Genomic DNA, 15,239 nt, shown 5'->3' on the forward strand with positions numbered 1-15,239 from the left:
AGAACTCAAAGCAACGGCATCCATTTATTATGTAAGGGAAAAAAAAGTTAACGACTCGAAAAGATATTAGTTTAAGAAATAGTTTCAGAAACTTTTTAAAACTTTTTTTTTAACGTGATATTTTGAAAATAAAATTATATTTTAAAATAAAATTATATCAAAATTTTATTAAAATAACCTATTAAGAGCAACCACGTCAGTTCGTTTAAAATTTTTCGTCTATTTTACACAAAAAATCTACTTTTTCTATTTTAAACTATTACATTTCCAAAACACGCACATCAGTTTATTTATTTTACACATCTATTCTAATTAAATAATATTATTTATTATTTTATTATTATTTATTATTTATTAATCCTAACTCTCCCACCGTTTCCTCTTCATTTTTCCTTTTTCATTTTTTAGCTCTCTCAATCTCACTCGTTCCTCTCCTTCTCTCACTCTCTCCCTCACAGCCGCCTCATCTAACCTGCCGTCGTTGCCGATCCAGCTCGCCGCCTCAGCCCTCCACTGATTTGGCCTCCCTCTTTCCTTCACCCCTCCCTCTCTCCTCCACCACCGACCCTTCGCCTCCCACTCCCAACCGATGACCCTTCACCTCCCACCCCCAACCGACGACAGCAATGGAAGATCTGGCGGTAGCAATGGAAGACCCGAAAGCAGCAGATCGGGCGATAGCAGTGGCAGCAGATCGAGCGGCAGATCCAACTCCATTGGGCATTTCACGTGAGCTTTCCGTTGAGTATGGTTTGTGTTGGGTTTTCCGATGGATTTGGACTGTTTTTGGGTTGGGTTTACCGGTGAGTTTTGATTTATTTTGAGTTGGGTTTTCAGTGGGTTTGTTCTTGGATTTTCTAATTGCTTTTCCGTTGATTTTGGGTTAATGTTCTGTTGATTTTTGGTTAATTCTTTGTGCTGTGGTGTTTGGTGGTGGCGTTGGGTTTGGTGGTTATTCTGGCGCGCTGGGTTGTTGTGATGGTTGGGGAAGAGAAGGAGTTTGACAGAGAGAGAAAAAAAGAATAAAAAAATCGCTTAAATGTGAGTAGTAGCCGTGTATATTTACACGATTTCTATTCATTTACACAGCCGGTGTATATTTTGCATCATTTTACACCCACTGATGTGGGTGTTTTTTTTTATCAAAATGTGTAAAAAGAGCTGTTTTTTGTATTTTAGAAGACTTTCTATGGACTAATGTGGATGCTCTAATAAATATTTTATAAACATATAATTGAACATTTTTAATTAATGATTGTTGATGATTATTTTATTTAATTTAAAGTGTTTTTTAAGAGAATATTTCTTTCTTTCTTTTTTTGAAAGGAAGAGAGAAGAGAAGAGAGGAGGATAGTTTTCTACGTCAAAATCTCATAATATTTTAATAAATGTTTTAATTTTGAGTCATATGGATGGTAATTTTGATTTTATTTTATGATGATTTATGGTAACTTCATTTTTTTTTTGAAAGTTTATTAATGCGCAAAAAGAGCTATTATAGGACCAAAAATTTGAAGAAAAAAAAACGAAACTTTTATATATTTAAATCCCCTTGTGATTCATGGAGTGTGCGGAACCATGCACCGGCCTGCCTCGAAGCTCAATGGCCGATGATTTTTGAACGAAGTCAACCTTATGGTGTATCTTAGTAGTTGGATTCTTTTAAATTTCTTTCTCTATCATTTTAGTACTATTGCAATTGGATGCTTTCCAAGAAAGTCTGCATTACCAATAGTCTAATACTGCTATTATTGTGGTTGTTATCATTAATCATTTTTATTTTTTTATTTCAATAACTTACTTAAAAATTGCATGTATTTTTAAAATTAGAAGAATATATATAATGGAAGATCATGTGAATATATTTTATATTTTTTTTTTTAACTTCATATTTAAGTTTGCAAGTCTTTATCTAAATGTATATTTAATAGGTGACTGAAGCTCGATAAGGGATTCTATGATATAGCTTCTTCTTTTTTTCTTCATTTTAAAAGTATGTTGTTTTAAAAGCTATAAAGTGAAAAAGATGACGTTTAAAAAGTTTCACTTTGAAAAATCAAAGTTTCCAAATGGTATGCCAAACAGGTATTAGCGTCCAATGTGGATCATACTAAGTTGGTGGGTTAATATTGAAAGATTTTATTATCCACATGCATATCTCATAGGTGGAGCTCATTAAGTGCCCAATGTGAGCATGCCAAGCGGGTTAGAGCAATCTCATTTGGTCCTTTAAAAACGAATGAAATGCAAAATAAATAATAATTTTAGCCAAAGAGTGCAAAATCACCATTACATCCCATGCTGCACTATTCTACAAATTGTTAACATTGCTACAGTATCTTTTTTTTTTTTTCTTAATGACCGTGTACACACACAACACAATACCAGTTTTTTTGTAAAGGTTAGGTTTACCAACGAACCTTTTTACTTCAAGGTGTCCAAGAACAACACCAATAAAAATATGAACAAATTTATAATCCAATAAACTTGATCATAGTATCAAACCAATACAAACTATTTTATTAGTGCTTCAAAGTTAATAGGATATCATATAGTTCTATGCCAACTCAATTAATAAATATAAGGGTAAATAATAAAATTATATGATATATTTTTTAAATATATCGATCCGTCAAAACCAACCCAATTCACCAGGTTAAGTCGGTTTTAGGGGTTTGTGGGTTGGATTGGATTATCAAAAAAAAAAAAATTACAGTGAGTCAAGTTAAGTGCAAGTTAGCAAATTCACAAATCCACCTATATTTAATATATATTTAAAAAATATATTATATAATTTTATTATTTACCTTTATAATTTTCAACTAAGTTGGGATAGGACTATATAATATCTTACTAACTTTTAAGCACTAATAAAATATTTTGTGTTGGTTTGATACTATGCTCAAGTTTATAAGATTGTAAATTTGTTCATATTTGTATTGGTGTTGTTCTAATGCTCAATTATTTTTTCTTTTTTTTAAGTCCAACCTATGGTGGGTTGGATTGAAGAAACCCTTCAACTTGACTCATGCACACTCCTACCATCGATCTAGCCTTGTGAGGTTTGTTGGCCACGTGGTGGTCATCAGTGTTGTTGAGATTGTTGATGGTTGTCACGACTGGGTTATTGCAGTTGTTGGTGATTGTCGCAATTGGGTTGTTGTGGTTGTTTGATCTAGTGTTGGTGGTTGTTAGCATCAATGGTCATTGGGGTGGGTGTTGCTAGGTTGGGGTTGGGTTTAGTTTTGGTGGCAGCAGTGGCAATGGGTTTGGCTGTGAGTTGGAGTGGTGGGTTTAGTTGTTGTTGTTGTTGGTATGGATAGAAAAATAGATTATTTTAATGGGATGTATTATAAAATAAAAAAATCAGATATAAGGTGTGTTGTAAAAATAGTTATGTAAAATAGATAAAGTGATTTTTTGCAATGCAGAATGCATTTTTTTTTTAAAGAACCGGATGGAAATGATCTTAGTTAAAATTGAAAGATTTTGGTGTTAAATGCAATGTTTAAAAGAGAGAAATTAATCAATTATTTTATAGTTATGCTACTCAGTCATTTCACTTGAGCAAATTCCATAACACACACATACATCAATACCCCCCTCCTCTTCTTTCTTTCAACCATTACAATCCTCTCCCTATCCTATATTCCAAATCTTGCCAAATGGTGACACATGATCATTGGTTGTAGGATCGATCTTGTAGCCTGTTAGATATAGGAGAGCAAGCATAACTTAACAATGCGATATATAATTTCTCTATTGTTACTTGTTAGAGCAACAATTCTCTCAAATTAAGGCGTTAATAGAATAAATTGATAGTATAGTTGAAAATTATAAATCGGATTAAAGAATATAATGTAAGTTTTTAAAAAAATAGTAATTAACGTGACTTCCTACGTTTTTTGACTATATATGCATTGAGTGATCTTATCTTTTCTACATTCTTTTATGGTGATGATCACTTTACACGCGGCTGTGCATATCTGCTCTCTTTTTTGTGGGGAAGACTTCATTAAAAAGATGACTATCTATGAATAGTCTAAGCACGCCATGACTCTATGTATAGTATGAGAATAATATATACATACGATGATTCACAAAAGTTTCTATTATAAAAAGTACGTATATCATTTGGGTAATGGGAGAAAACGAATCAAAAGGTAGACAAAAGTGGCTAAAGAAAATGATAGACGAAGCTTCTCTAGTAAATGCAGATTACAGGAACATTAAATTTTTTCCACGACCTGCAAGTAAAATAATATGGGTTCATGACCTGCGAATAAGACTATATTTTAAAGTAAATTCTATAATTTAGAGCCGTAATTTTTCTAATAAATCTGCATCATTAGGTACTAAGGACCCGCCTATGGTTCAAAAATTCAAAGGCATAAACTTTCTACAATTGCAAGCCCCTGATATATAATATGGGCAAAGGGAATTTTTATTTTAGGAGACATATCACATATCACAAACCAATAATTTAACCCACTGTTTATTAATTAAATTGAATCATTTTTTTTCTTGGGGACAATAAATGAAATAAAAAAGAGAGATAGAAAAAACAAGAATTATAGTAGAGTACTATAAATGAGGCCCATGCATCATATTAAATGTGACACAGACATTTCACAATCTCCACATGCATGCCGACATACATGTCGCACTTGGACTCTTCACATGCTCAAAGCTCTCAAACTATTCCCTCAAAAAAAAAAAAAAAAACTCTCAAAGTAGACCAAGCACATACATTTTCTAATGTGCTGGTAGATTATTATTACTTGTTTTTATTATATTCTGCCATCAATTTTAAGAAATGCGTGTTCTATATTTCTTTCTTTTCTTTTTTGGGGGGTGGGTGGGTTAATCGGCATGTTCTCATCGCATAAAAAAAAGGGGGTAGTACACTGTTCGGCTGTTGTTTGCTTGGAATAAAAACTCCCGACTGATATCTCGTTGCTTCAACAAACAGAATTGACTAAAACCGATCATGAAACATTTGAGAGTTGAGAATGAGAGATATCAAATTTGAGGTTTGGCAATAATGGCAATTTGAAATGCATCACCCATGTGCGAGCTTTGGTAGCCACATTTATTAGTGGTCATGTCATGAGATTGCCGTACAAATGAAAGTAAAATAAGTGACTGGAGTTGGTTGCAGTTGGAGGGCCTCTATTTGTGTAAATTTATGGGTAGGGATGTGATGTGTGCAACACTTTTGTAACAAATGTAGAGTAACAAATTACAGAATTTAGGTTTATCATTTACATTATTTTTTATTTATCGTTAATAGCTTATAATTTATGCTTTGTTGTTAAGATGTTGTACTTGTAACCTAATTCAAAATTTATTGTTTATGTGTCTTAGTTGTTGTTGTTGTTGTCGTCGTTGTTGTTATTATTATTATTATTTTGGTAGAAGTATGTGTCTTAGTTATGGCCCCTTATAATGTCATGAATGATTCAAACATAATCAATGGCCCTTATGTCATGAATTAACGCGTGATTCAAGCATAATCAGTAGCCCTTATAAGTATATATACCTATATTGTATTTATGATACACAATTCCAAATAATAAAAATTTAATCATTATAGGCTTTTTGTGAACCACATAAGCCCTTATTTTTACTATTTCCTTCTCTGTCAAAATCTTTTATTTTCTTCCTTTTATTTTAACATTGTCTAGAGCCACTTTCACATGGCTTTCGACAGGATTTAAGTATTCCACCATTGATCATCGCTCAACTTAGTCACTACTAAGTTAGTATTGACTATCATTCAAGTTAGCACTAATGACCCTCGTTCAACTGCATCCACTGTCCTAGCATCTCCTATAACTTCTCTCCAAGCATGGCACTTTCCTAATAGGGTTTTTTTTTTTTTTTTTGCTTAGATTTCAATTTTGAGATATGTTTTTCCATCTGAGGCTTCCAAGTTACACTAATTGGTGCATCATTCATTATTTTGGGGCTTCAATCTATGTGAAATCCACCATCCTCAGGCCATAGTAGCCAATTTTTGCTCATTGTTTTAGCCATTCTCTAATTGCCAATCATCTTTGTTTGTTGCTCTATGGCTAGCATTTTGCATGGTCATTCCACATTGTACCCAATCCATTATACATCCGATTTGATTATTGTCATGATTTCCTTCATGAGAATAGAATTTCAACCTTGAGTTTGAAAGGGTATCTTAGTATACACACATGTTTTATATGACTTGATGTATATACTATGTTTACTGTGTGCATACCTTAGTCATGGAACCCTGTTATATCCTGAATCGTGGCATATCAATTATCCTTAAGTCAAGCATAATCAATAGAATTGTACAGGTCAATCATCGTGTGTGGATATACCTTATATTAGGTTCTTGTAATAAGGGCTTTCTATTGTGAACGTAAGTTATAAGGCCAGATTACGTAAACCCATGCTTTCACTCTCTCCTTTTTCTCTACATCTTTTATTTTCTTCCTTTTGTTTTAGCAATATGGGTTCATCACTAATACAACTATTTTTTTGGATAGGTAGATAATGTGGAAAGGCAGGAGGTGGGATTCAAAACACAAATGTAGGGCACTACAAAGAATATCATTATTACTAAGCTATCACTTGAACCTTATCACTAACACTGTTTTTATTATGTCATCTATAGGAGTGGCAAAATTAAACACGGCCCACGAACCTGACATGACACGATACAAAATCAGTAGGTAATGGATTGAGGCTTAATGGGTTCATGTCAGATTCGGGTTGACAGTCGGACCCGTTTAATAAATTGGTTGGGTTTGTGTCCATCACATAGAACTCATTTGACGTGTTTGACCCGTTTAATTAAATAACATTTTACCAATATACCATTCAAACCTAGGTATATAAACTTATTAGTTGTTGTGATTTATTTTTTTGATATATTATAATTGATTATTTGTGATATTGAGATATGCTTTAGTTTTGAATTATTATTTGTAATGCAGTTACCCGTTAGTTCTGAATTTTATATTAAATATATTTCTTTGTTTGGTTTTCATAATTCAAATCAATTTAGTTAATACGAAAATTAGTTTTTTTTTTCGTTTTGATAAAATCTGATAAACGGGTCGACACAATTGACCCGTTTAATAAATGAATTGTGTTAGAGTTGAAAAATTCTGACCCATTTAATAAACATATCGGGTTAGAGTTGATCCATATAGTCGAATACTCATGAATTGACACGACACGAACCCAACACGTGAACACGAATTGCCACCCCCTAGTTATCCGTGGTTAAACTTTTTTTTTTTTTTTATTGGTATCCTTATGCATATTGTAAATTAATTCAGTTTTATTGCTTTCAGAGTTCCTCTGTTGCTTGCAAGTAGAATGATAAATTTATATCCCTATGGTTAGTCATCCCCCACTTTTCCCTCAAATAACCTTACGGATAATATCGGTTTAAATTTTTAAGTTGATAAATGTTGCCTACACTATAAATTGCAAGTTACTCTCTTCTTTTTTCTTTTCTTTTTTTCTTTTTTATGAGAAGGAATTATAAATTACTATTTAATTCTTTCTCATCAAAGGAAAACAGCTACATGCTCCTTTGCAGGGTAATCCATAATGTCTTAGGATTATATCACTTTTGCTAAAGGTAAAATATATGGAACTAAATAAAGTAATAATAATACAACAAAAATTCTTTAATTGACATAGTGCTACAATTTGCTAAATTTCTAGTCAACAGATCTGATTTTTTTTGGGGGGGGGGGGGGGGCGCCTGCCAATAAGCCCTGTATATGAAATCTTTTTGTACTCATCAAATAATTAAATTGCCGTGGTGGAGTCTTAATTCTAAAGCACTATATTACTGCATGAAATGTAGGATTTCCATGAAGTGTTACAGGAATAATTAAACAATATCATTTCTATCTAAAGTCACTTTTTGACATGACTTTTACGTTGCTTTGGCATCAATTCTCCATTTTATAATCATGGGGCAACTTCCCTTTGCATCTTTTGGAGGGACTGGATGATTGTGGTCTTCCCTAAGAATCCTCTTTTCCACCATAGGTGGGAAATCGAATTATTCGAAAAGCAGTAATGCAATAGAAAAAAATAAAGAGAATAATTTTATACTATTTTTTGTTTAAGAATTTTAATGGAGAGAATAGAAAGTTCATTCTTTTATTTGGAAATTTAAGTGAAAATTAGAATAGGTAGGATGAAACATTTATTCATCTTTATATTCCCTCAAAATCTCAAATTTTCATTCCCCCAAAATTAGAAGGAATTAGAGGGAATAAAATTAATTTAATGAATTTTTTTACTAAAACTTTCAAAATATCCTTATATTTTCAACCCTTTATTTTAAAATAAGAGTCTCATAATAATATTGTTATAAAATGATTTCGTTTCTTTCTCTCTATGTTAATCCCAAATAAAGTTACTTATCTTTCATTCTTTTCCATTCCTTTATTTTAAAACATCCAAATAAAAGTTACTTAATTTTATTACATTCCTTTCTTTTCCATTTATTTTCTTTAATTAAATATATTTAATTTAATTCCATTCTTTTATGATCATTTCATTCCATTGTTTTATAAACTTCCAAATGAGGGCTAAAGCACATACACTTTCTTTGGATGGAGACAAAGTTTTGCACAATATTGATCTTACAACAAATGACATTTGAACAAAAATAATATGGATAGGTTGTTGTTAAAGTAGTAATCCTCTTCTGAGAAATCGCTTTGAATATCCGTCTTCTATAAATCGTAGATCTTAGAGTTTTACATTTTGTATGGAAAAATTTGATACTTTGTAGTTTAATTTCATTCGAGAGTTTAATATTTTTTGTTCAAATGTTTAGGTGATTAAATAGACATTGGAGTAAATTTTCTTTTAGCAAAACATTCCAATGCCAAGGTGTTAGTCCCTCGAGAGCAAGAGAGGGCTATGTGGTGGCACATTGCACTCATGCTAGCCACACAAACCTTGGAAAAGTCAAAGTTGTGAGTGTAAGACATGCTATTTAGAGAAAAGAGTTATGTTTATTATACAATTTTACACATGCCCAATTTTTGAATTGAAACCATGACTTGATTCATGATTTCTAACTTAGAACAGTTCAACAATGAGATGTGAAAAATTATATGTAATAGCTTATGTGCAACAAGTATTACCCTAGAGGAAAATAGTGTGACATGGATTGTGAAATGTTTGACAAGCATGGCTAGATGCATATGGATGTTAAGCTGTGGGATGTGTGTCTAAGTTATAAAGGTGGCATCTGCATGGACCAAACCCTCCATATGATGTGCATGGACAAGGAACTTGTGTCCTGAGGTAGTTTCCCATTTTTGTGCAACAAGTCCAAGGGGGAACTTAATTAATTACTGGGTAATTGCCAATGGATAGCTATTTCCTGCAATATTATTCATAAGGCTGTTGGGGGTGTTAATAGCAAGTGAGATAGAAACAAAGAGAGTGGGTTGTGTGGGTGTAATCCATGAGTGAGTGTTTCGTGTTAAGGCACCTTTGTTGCCTTTGTACTTTGTTGGAAAGTAATAAAGTAATAAGAAATTTAGAACTCTCGAAACAAGACCAATTCTCAAAGTAATCCTTGAAATTGTTTTTTCATTTTCAGTTAAAGATAATTAGGAGAGTGATGATAGATATATTACAAATTGTACTAAATAGTCTTTATAAAATGCTATATCATCAATAACAAAAAAATTATTTATTGTGTTATTGAAAACCATCAATTATATTTATTGTCACATTAACTTGATCTTGTTTGCAAGTTCCATGCCATCTCTCCCTTATAAAAATTGCAAAAAGAACTCATTCGAATTAAATATCTAAGACAACAAGTTACCAAACAATGTAGGTAGCATAGCCTTTTAAGGTGACAATGCCAGAATAATTATTTAGCAATTCGTATTGTCCATATTTGAGACCTTAATCTACTTGTACTTATCCTCGTAAAATGACAATGCCAAATTCTTTTTCTCAATCTATTTAACCTCACTATCTTTTGTTGTATTTTATTTCACTTTATCTGTTTGTATAAATTAACACGCTTCAAATTTTCAAAGCACGCGAGGTCTGCCGCCTTTGGAACTTTTTCCATCCACATTGTGACAAACGAATCCATACAAGTTCACAAGAGACAAATTCTACGACAATGCCCATGCCAAAACATAGAGATAGAGATGCCAACATTTTTTTTTTCTTATTACGAATTAATTCATACCACAACCGGTCAAGAGTCCCTCGTCATATGTAGAGAGAGCCCAGTTATAAATTAGCACCTTGGATGGTTTTTCTGAAGTTTATGTTGACTGTTGAGAAATAGTTAGTACAAAAAAAAGAAAAAGAGAGAAAGCATTGCCTTCGTATTAATGAGAATAGAGACTGTCAAACAATTGTGAGTTTGTGATCATTTAAATAAAGCTGCTCATAAACCTCTTGCAATGACTTAAACATCAATCTCGTCTAAAGTATACAACTAAGAGCATCCACATCAGTGGATGGATAAGTGTGTATAAATGTGCAAAATGAGAAAAAATCATTAATTTTACAAATTTTGAACAAAAAAGCCTCTACATCAATTCCTCTAAACTCATTTAAACTCATTTATATCATCCACTTTGCTACAGTATCGTGTAAATTTACACGGGTACTGTAGCAGGTGTATATGATTTTTTTATTGTTTTTTCTCTCTCCTCCCAACTGACTCTCACCTCCCTCTGTCTCTCACTCTCTCTCTCAGACACAGCACCTCTCTCTTTATCTCATCTCATCCATTTTTTTCCTCTAGCCGTCGATCGCCATCATCGCCGATAAGAGCAAGGTCGAGCAAGCTGAGTCACCGGACGGCCATCGCGAGGAGGGGCCGGTGCTGCGAGGCGTCGATCTTGCTCTGATTCGTTGGTTTTTTTTTTTTCTGGTGTGGGTGAGGCTCGACGGATCGGTGGGTTTGTTGAAGGGTGGCTAATCGGTGGCTGATCGGTGGGCGATGAATGGGTTTGGGTGTGGGTGAGGCTCGACGGATCGGGTTTGTTGAATGGGTGAGGCTCGACGGATCGGGTTTGGCTCGATGAATGGGTTTGTTGAAGGATCTTGCCGCCGTTTTGTTCGATGAATGGGTTTGTTGAAGACTGGCTCGCCGAAGAAGACGCAGTGAGGGAGGGAGAGTGGCTCGCTGGAGAATACACAGTGAGGAGTGCTCGCCGGAGAAGATGCAGTGAGGGAGGAAAGAAATAATAAAAAATGTAAAATGATGGAATATTTTATTGAATAAATGTGTAGAATAGATAAACTGATGTGGAGGTTTTGTAAAAGTGAGGGTGTAAAATAGAAAAAGTAGGTTTTTTTGTATAAAATAGACAAAAAATTTAAACGAGCTGATGTGGATGCTCTAAGAATCTAGAAACGTGAATGGTGTTCTAAAAGATCGTTTGCAGTAAGGGCAAAGCTTATCCTCTTGCAATGACTTAAACTTATGCATCAACTTGGTCTAAAGTTTACAACTAGAATCTAGAAATGTTTTTCTCCAAAAAAAAAAAAGAAAACAGAATCTAAAAATGTGAATGGTATTCTAAAAGTTTGTTTGCAGCAAAGGCAAAACTTTAGTCCAATGCACGCAAACGAAACCCACTAAAAAGGTTCGTTTGCAATAAGGGCAAAACTTTAGTTCAGTGCACGCAAACGAAACCTTTTAGTAGTGTAGTGGGCAATTGACATTGAGCCACAAAAGGCAACCACAAAGCACAAAAAACCTTTTGCTGGGTAGGAATAGAATGGGCTCCGTATGCTTTAAAATAAAGAGAATAAAGACTAACTTCCAACTTTGAGAGAACATTTCAATCGATTTCCATTGATATTATCTAATCTCTTTGGTACGGGAGGTAATCGCATGCATTAAAAATAGTGAAAAGGGTTTTACTTGGCAATGGCTTTTGAAAGTTTCTCTCACACAAAACAGGGAATCCGGCCATTGAATATTTTCTTTTTATGATTTGTCCAAAGACAAGAACTTGTGAAAGAAGACCATTCACACAAACCTTATCTTGGCGAAATTTTCATATACGCCTGTCAATGACATATAAAACCGACATAGAAGATTCCTTCTTCATTCTCTTACTTTCTCTTTTCTTTCCCTCTCTCCCCATACCTCTTGTTTCTTTTTCTTTTTTCTTCTTTTTCTTTTTCCAGTTCCTAGTTGGGATCACCGGCCAACAAAAACCTCTTTAAATAGAATTGATAGTGACAATGGACTAATAAAAACCAATACTACACCGTAGTACTCAATATAAGACCGACAATGATATCTTAACTATACTAAATTGAGTCTAAATCTTATGTACTATTTTTTATGTACCACTCTATGTTCCACCAATCATGACTTACTATGTTTTTATTTTACTTTTCTTATAAAATAACTGGAATTTAAAATGGAAAGTAATCATACACATGGTAAGTAATAGACATAGAGTGGTACACAAAAAGTAATATTGAGGATTTGCATTCTACTAAATTATGATGATTGTAATCTTAATATTATGAATTTAATTGTGGCAAGGAGATCATGCGTTTGGACTAATCTTTAATTAAAAGCTTATATATTTATTTGTTTTTAATTAAAAGCAAATAAGTGTATAAGTTTATTGTTTTTTTTTTTTTTTTGGTCAGCCATGAAAATTGCATAAAACTAAGAATTAACGAGTCTGTTGCATCGCAAGTTAGCTTTATCAGAAGCTATACTGCTTTCCACCACAGGCGGTGGATTCAAAAATACAACAAAAGAGGATAAACCACTTGCACCCGATTTGGCCAATGCATCAGCGCATTGATTGGCCTCCCGATAGACATAAGTTATCTGTTTATTGGGTATCTCTCTCACCAGGTTCTTGCAATCAATCAACAGAGGTTTTGTTAAGAAGTTGGTAATAGTATTGTTCAAGAACAAGACTACGCTTAAGCATCCATAACCAAACCCCAAAATTTTACATAAATAAATAAACTAATAAACTGACGTTCAAATGTTTCAATCAAGGCTTTATCATCTTGGATGTTTAAGACTTGCAAATGGATGATGGGACTGAAGTGAAGAGTAGTAGATTTTCATTTCTCAAAGAACAACCTAATAAAGTAACCAAATAAACTTAATCCAAATGCATTGATAGCGACGGGACATCAAAAGCCCGGAGAGGATTGGCCGCAATCTCATTAATCATGACTGTTTCCTCAATATTTTAAATGTGCGTATTCGAATTGTTGATGCACTCCATTATCACAATTCATTATTCACAGTTTCACACCGACCATCCCTAGCTCACTAATTGGAATCTCTTAGTCATCTTCATATACATGTGGTTAACAAACAATCTAACGCATTTGCAAATTAAAATTATCCACATTTCTTTAACGAAGTATTCTTGTTCTTCAAACACTCAGTTGCTGCTGCTAGCAAGAAGGCTACAAACAGGAATTTCCGGGTTACCTATTGTCCACTGACTATGTCTATGGATTATGGTCATATGAAAGCTGGTCTTCAAGAAAGTGGTGGGCCTTTGGAATGCTTTATGTTGACACCAAGTTTTTAAAAAAGAGTGGTGGTGGGCCTTAATTTGGAATGCTTCAACTTGGCACCAAGTTTAGAACAAAGTGGTGGGCCTTCAAGTATGCACTTGTAGACTCCATTGCCTCTCTCTTCTTACTTAACAAGTGGTGGGCCTTCTACCAGCATAAATTTTATCCTTCCAACCCAAGAAACTTAGCTTCTGGGCTTCCCCATGTGATCAACTCCCTTTCTTTTTCTTTTGTAATAGAAAAGAGGTAGTTTTTTTTTTTTTTTTCCCTTGTGCATTTGCCATTTGTATTGGATACATCAGAAAATCTGGTGCCTCTTGTGACCAAACACGCGTATCCTCAACATTTCTGATATATCTAGCAACAAAATGTGGTCTTATTTCCCTATGTTTGGACATGAGTGAACTCATTAGAGCATTCATACCGGGTTATGCAAAATAGCACTTCAACTCAAATTTGCATAATCAACTTAAAAAAATTTTAAAAAAAACACCTAAATTGATATCGAGGTAATAATACTATAACCACAAATTATTTTACAATATTTTTATAAATTGATATTGTGTCCAACTTCTTATTGGTTTTTATCTAGGTCCACCATTAACGCCATTTTTTCATTTACCAATAACCACTCACTATATCGGCAGTTTATAAAAAATTTTGTAAAAAAATTTGTATCTCTAACATCACTCTTGAATTAGCAACCTGGTGCTTATTGGATAACACTAAAGCTTAGAGAGACGGGTATTTTAACATTTCTTTCCTCTACAGCACTCTCTCTCCCTAAATTCTTTTCCTCTCACTATCATGGTCCGCCAATGCATCAAACCTGACCCTTGAGGTCAAGAGGCTCGGCCTGAGTGCCATCACCATGGGAAGTCAAGGATTCAGTGTAATTTGTGAGGGTTTTTGTCCCAATCTCAGTTTGCTATGATTTTGGTGGGTTTTTAGGCAAGCAAGGCTATGATTTCAGTGGGCTTTTGGTTGAAGAAAAGAGGAGAGAAGCATGAGTAATTTTATAAAAAATGACAAAATTTGACTCCAAACATATTTGGAGCCCAAGTCACAACTACCATTAAAAATATGACAGTTGACATTATCGTATGCAACACACATTGACTCACTCTTGGCAATTAGAGCCAAACATTTTTCTTAAGAAAATAGTAAGATATCATATTTTAATAAAATAAAGGCAATTTTTAATAGAAAATAATACTGCTTTAATTAAATAGAAAGGAAAATAAATAATAAATTGTGATGTGTTTTAAGATTGATTATGGTAAAATAGAAGAAAAAAATGGCTTTTTAGGCTAAATTTGTCAAAAATTTAGCCGTGTGAATGCTTTTATTCATCAGAGCTCCCGGAGCCACCCCTTTCCATAGTACAGTGTGGCATATTGCTAGTCAGACAAATATACATTTTAGCGCCTACCGTCATACATAAGATAAACCTGCTGAGACGGTGCAAATGATTGAAACTGTAAAATATTGTCTAATCACTTTTTTTTTATCCGGTGAATCTTGAATCTTGACCCCACTCTCTACGTCGCACTTCCAATCACACGTTTCTACAAAAAGTTCCAGGATCTTTACCATTAGATTTTATCCAACTTTCAATTTAAAAACCTCGTTCTCCCTCTCTAACCCAAGGGAAGCCTGAG

Source organism: Castanea sativa, chromosome 1 (assembly GCF_040712315.1).
Source record: "Castanea sativa cultivar Marrone di Chiusa Pesio chromosome 1, ASM4071231v1".
NCBI classification, from domain to species: Eukaryota; Viridiplantae; Streptophyta; class Magnoliopsida; order Fagales; family Fagaceae; genus Castanea; species Castanea sativa.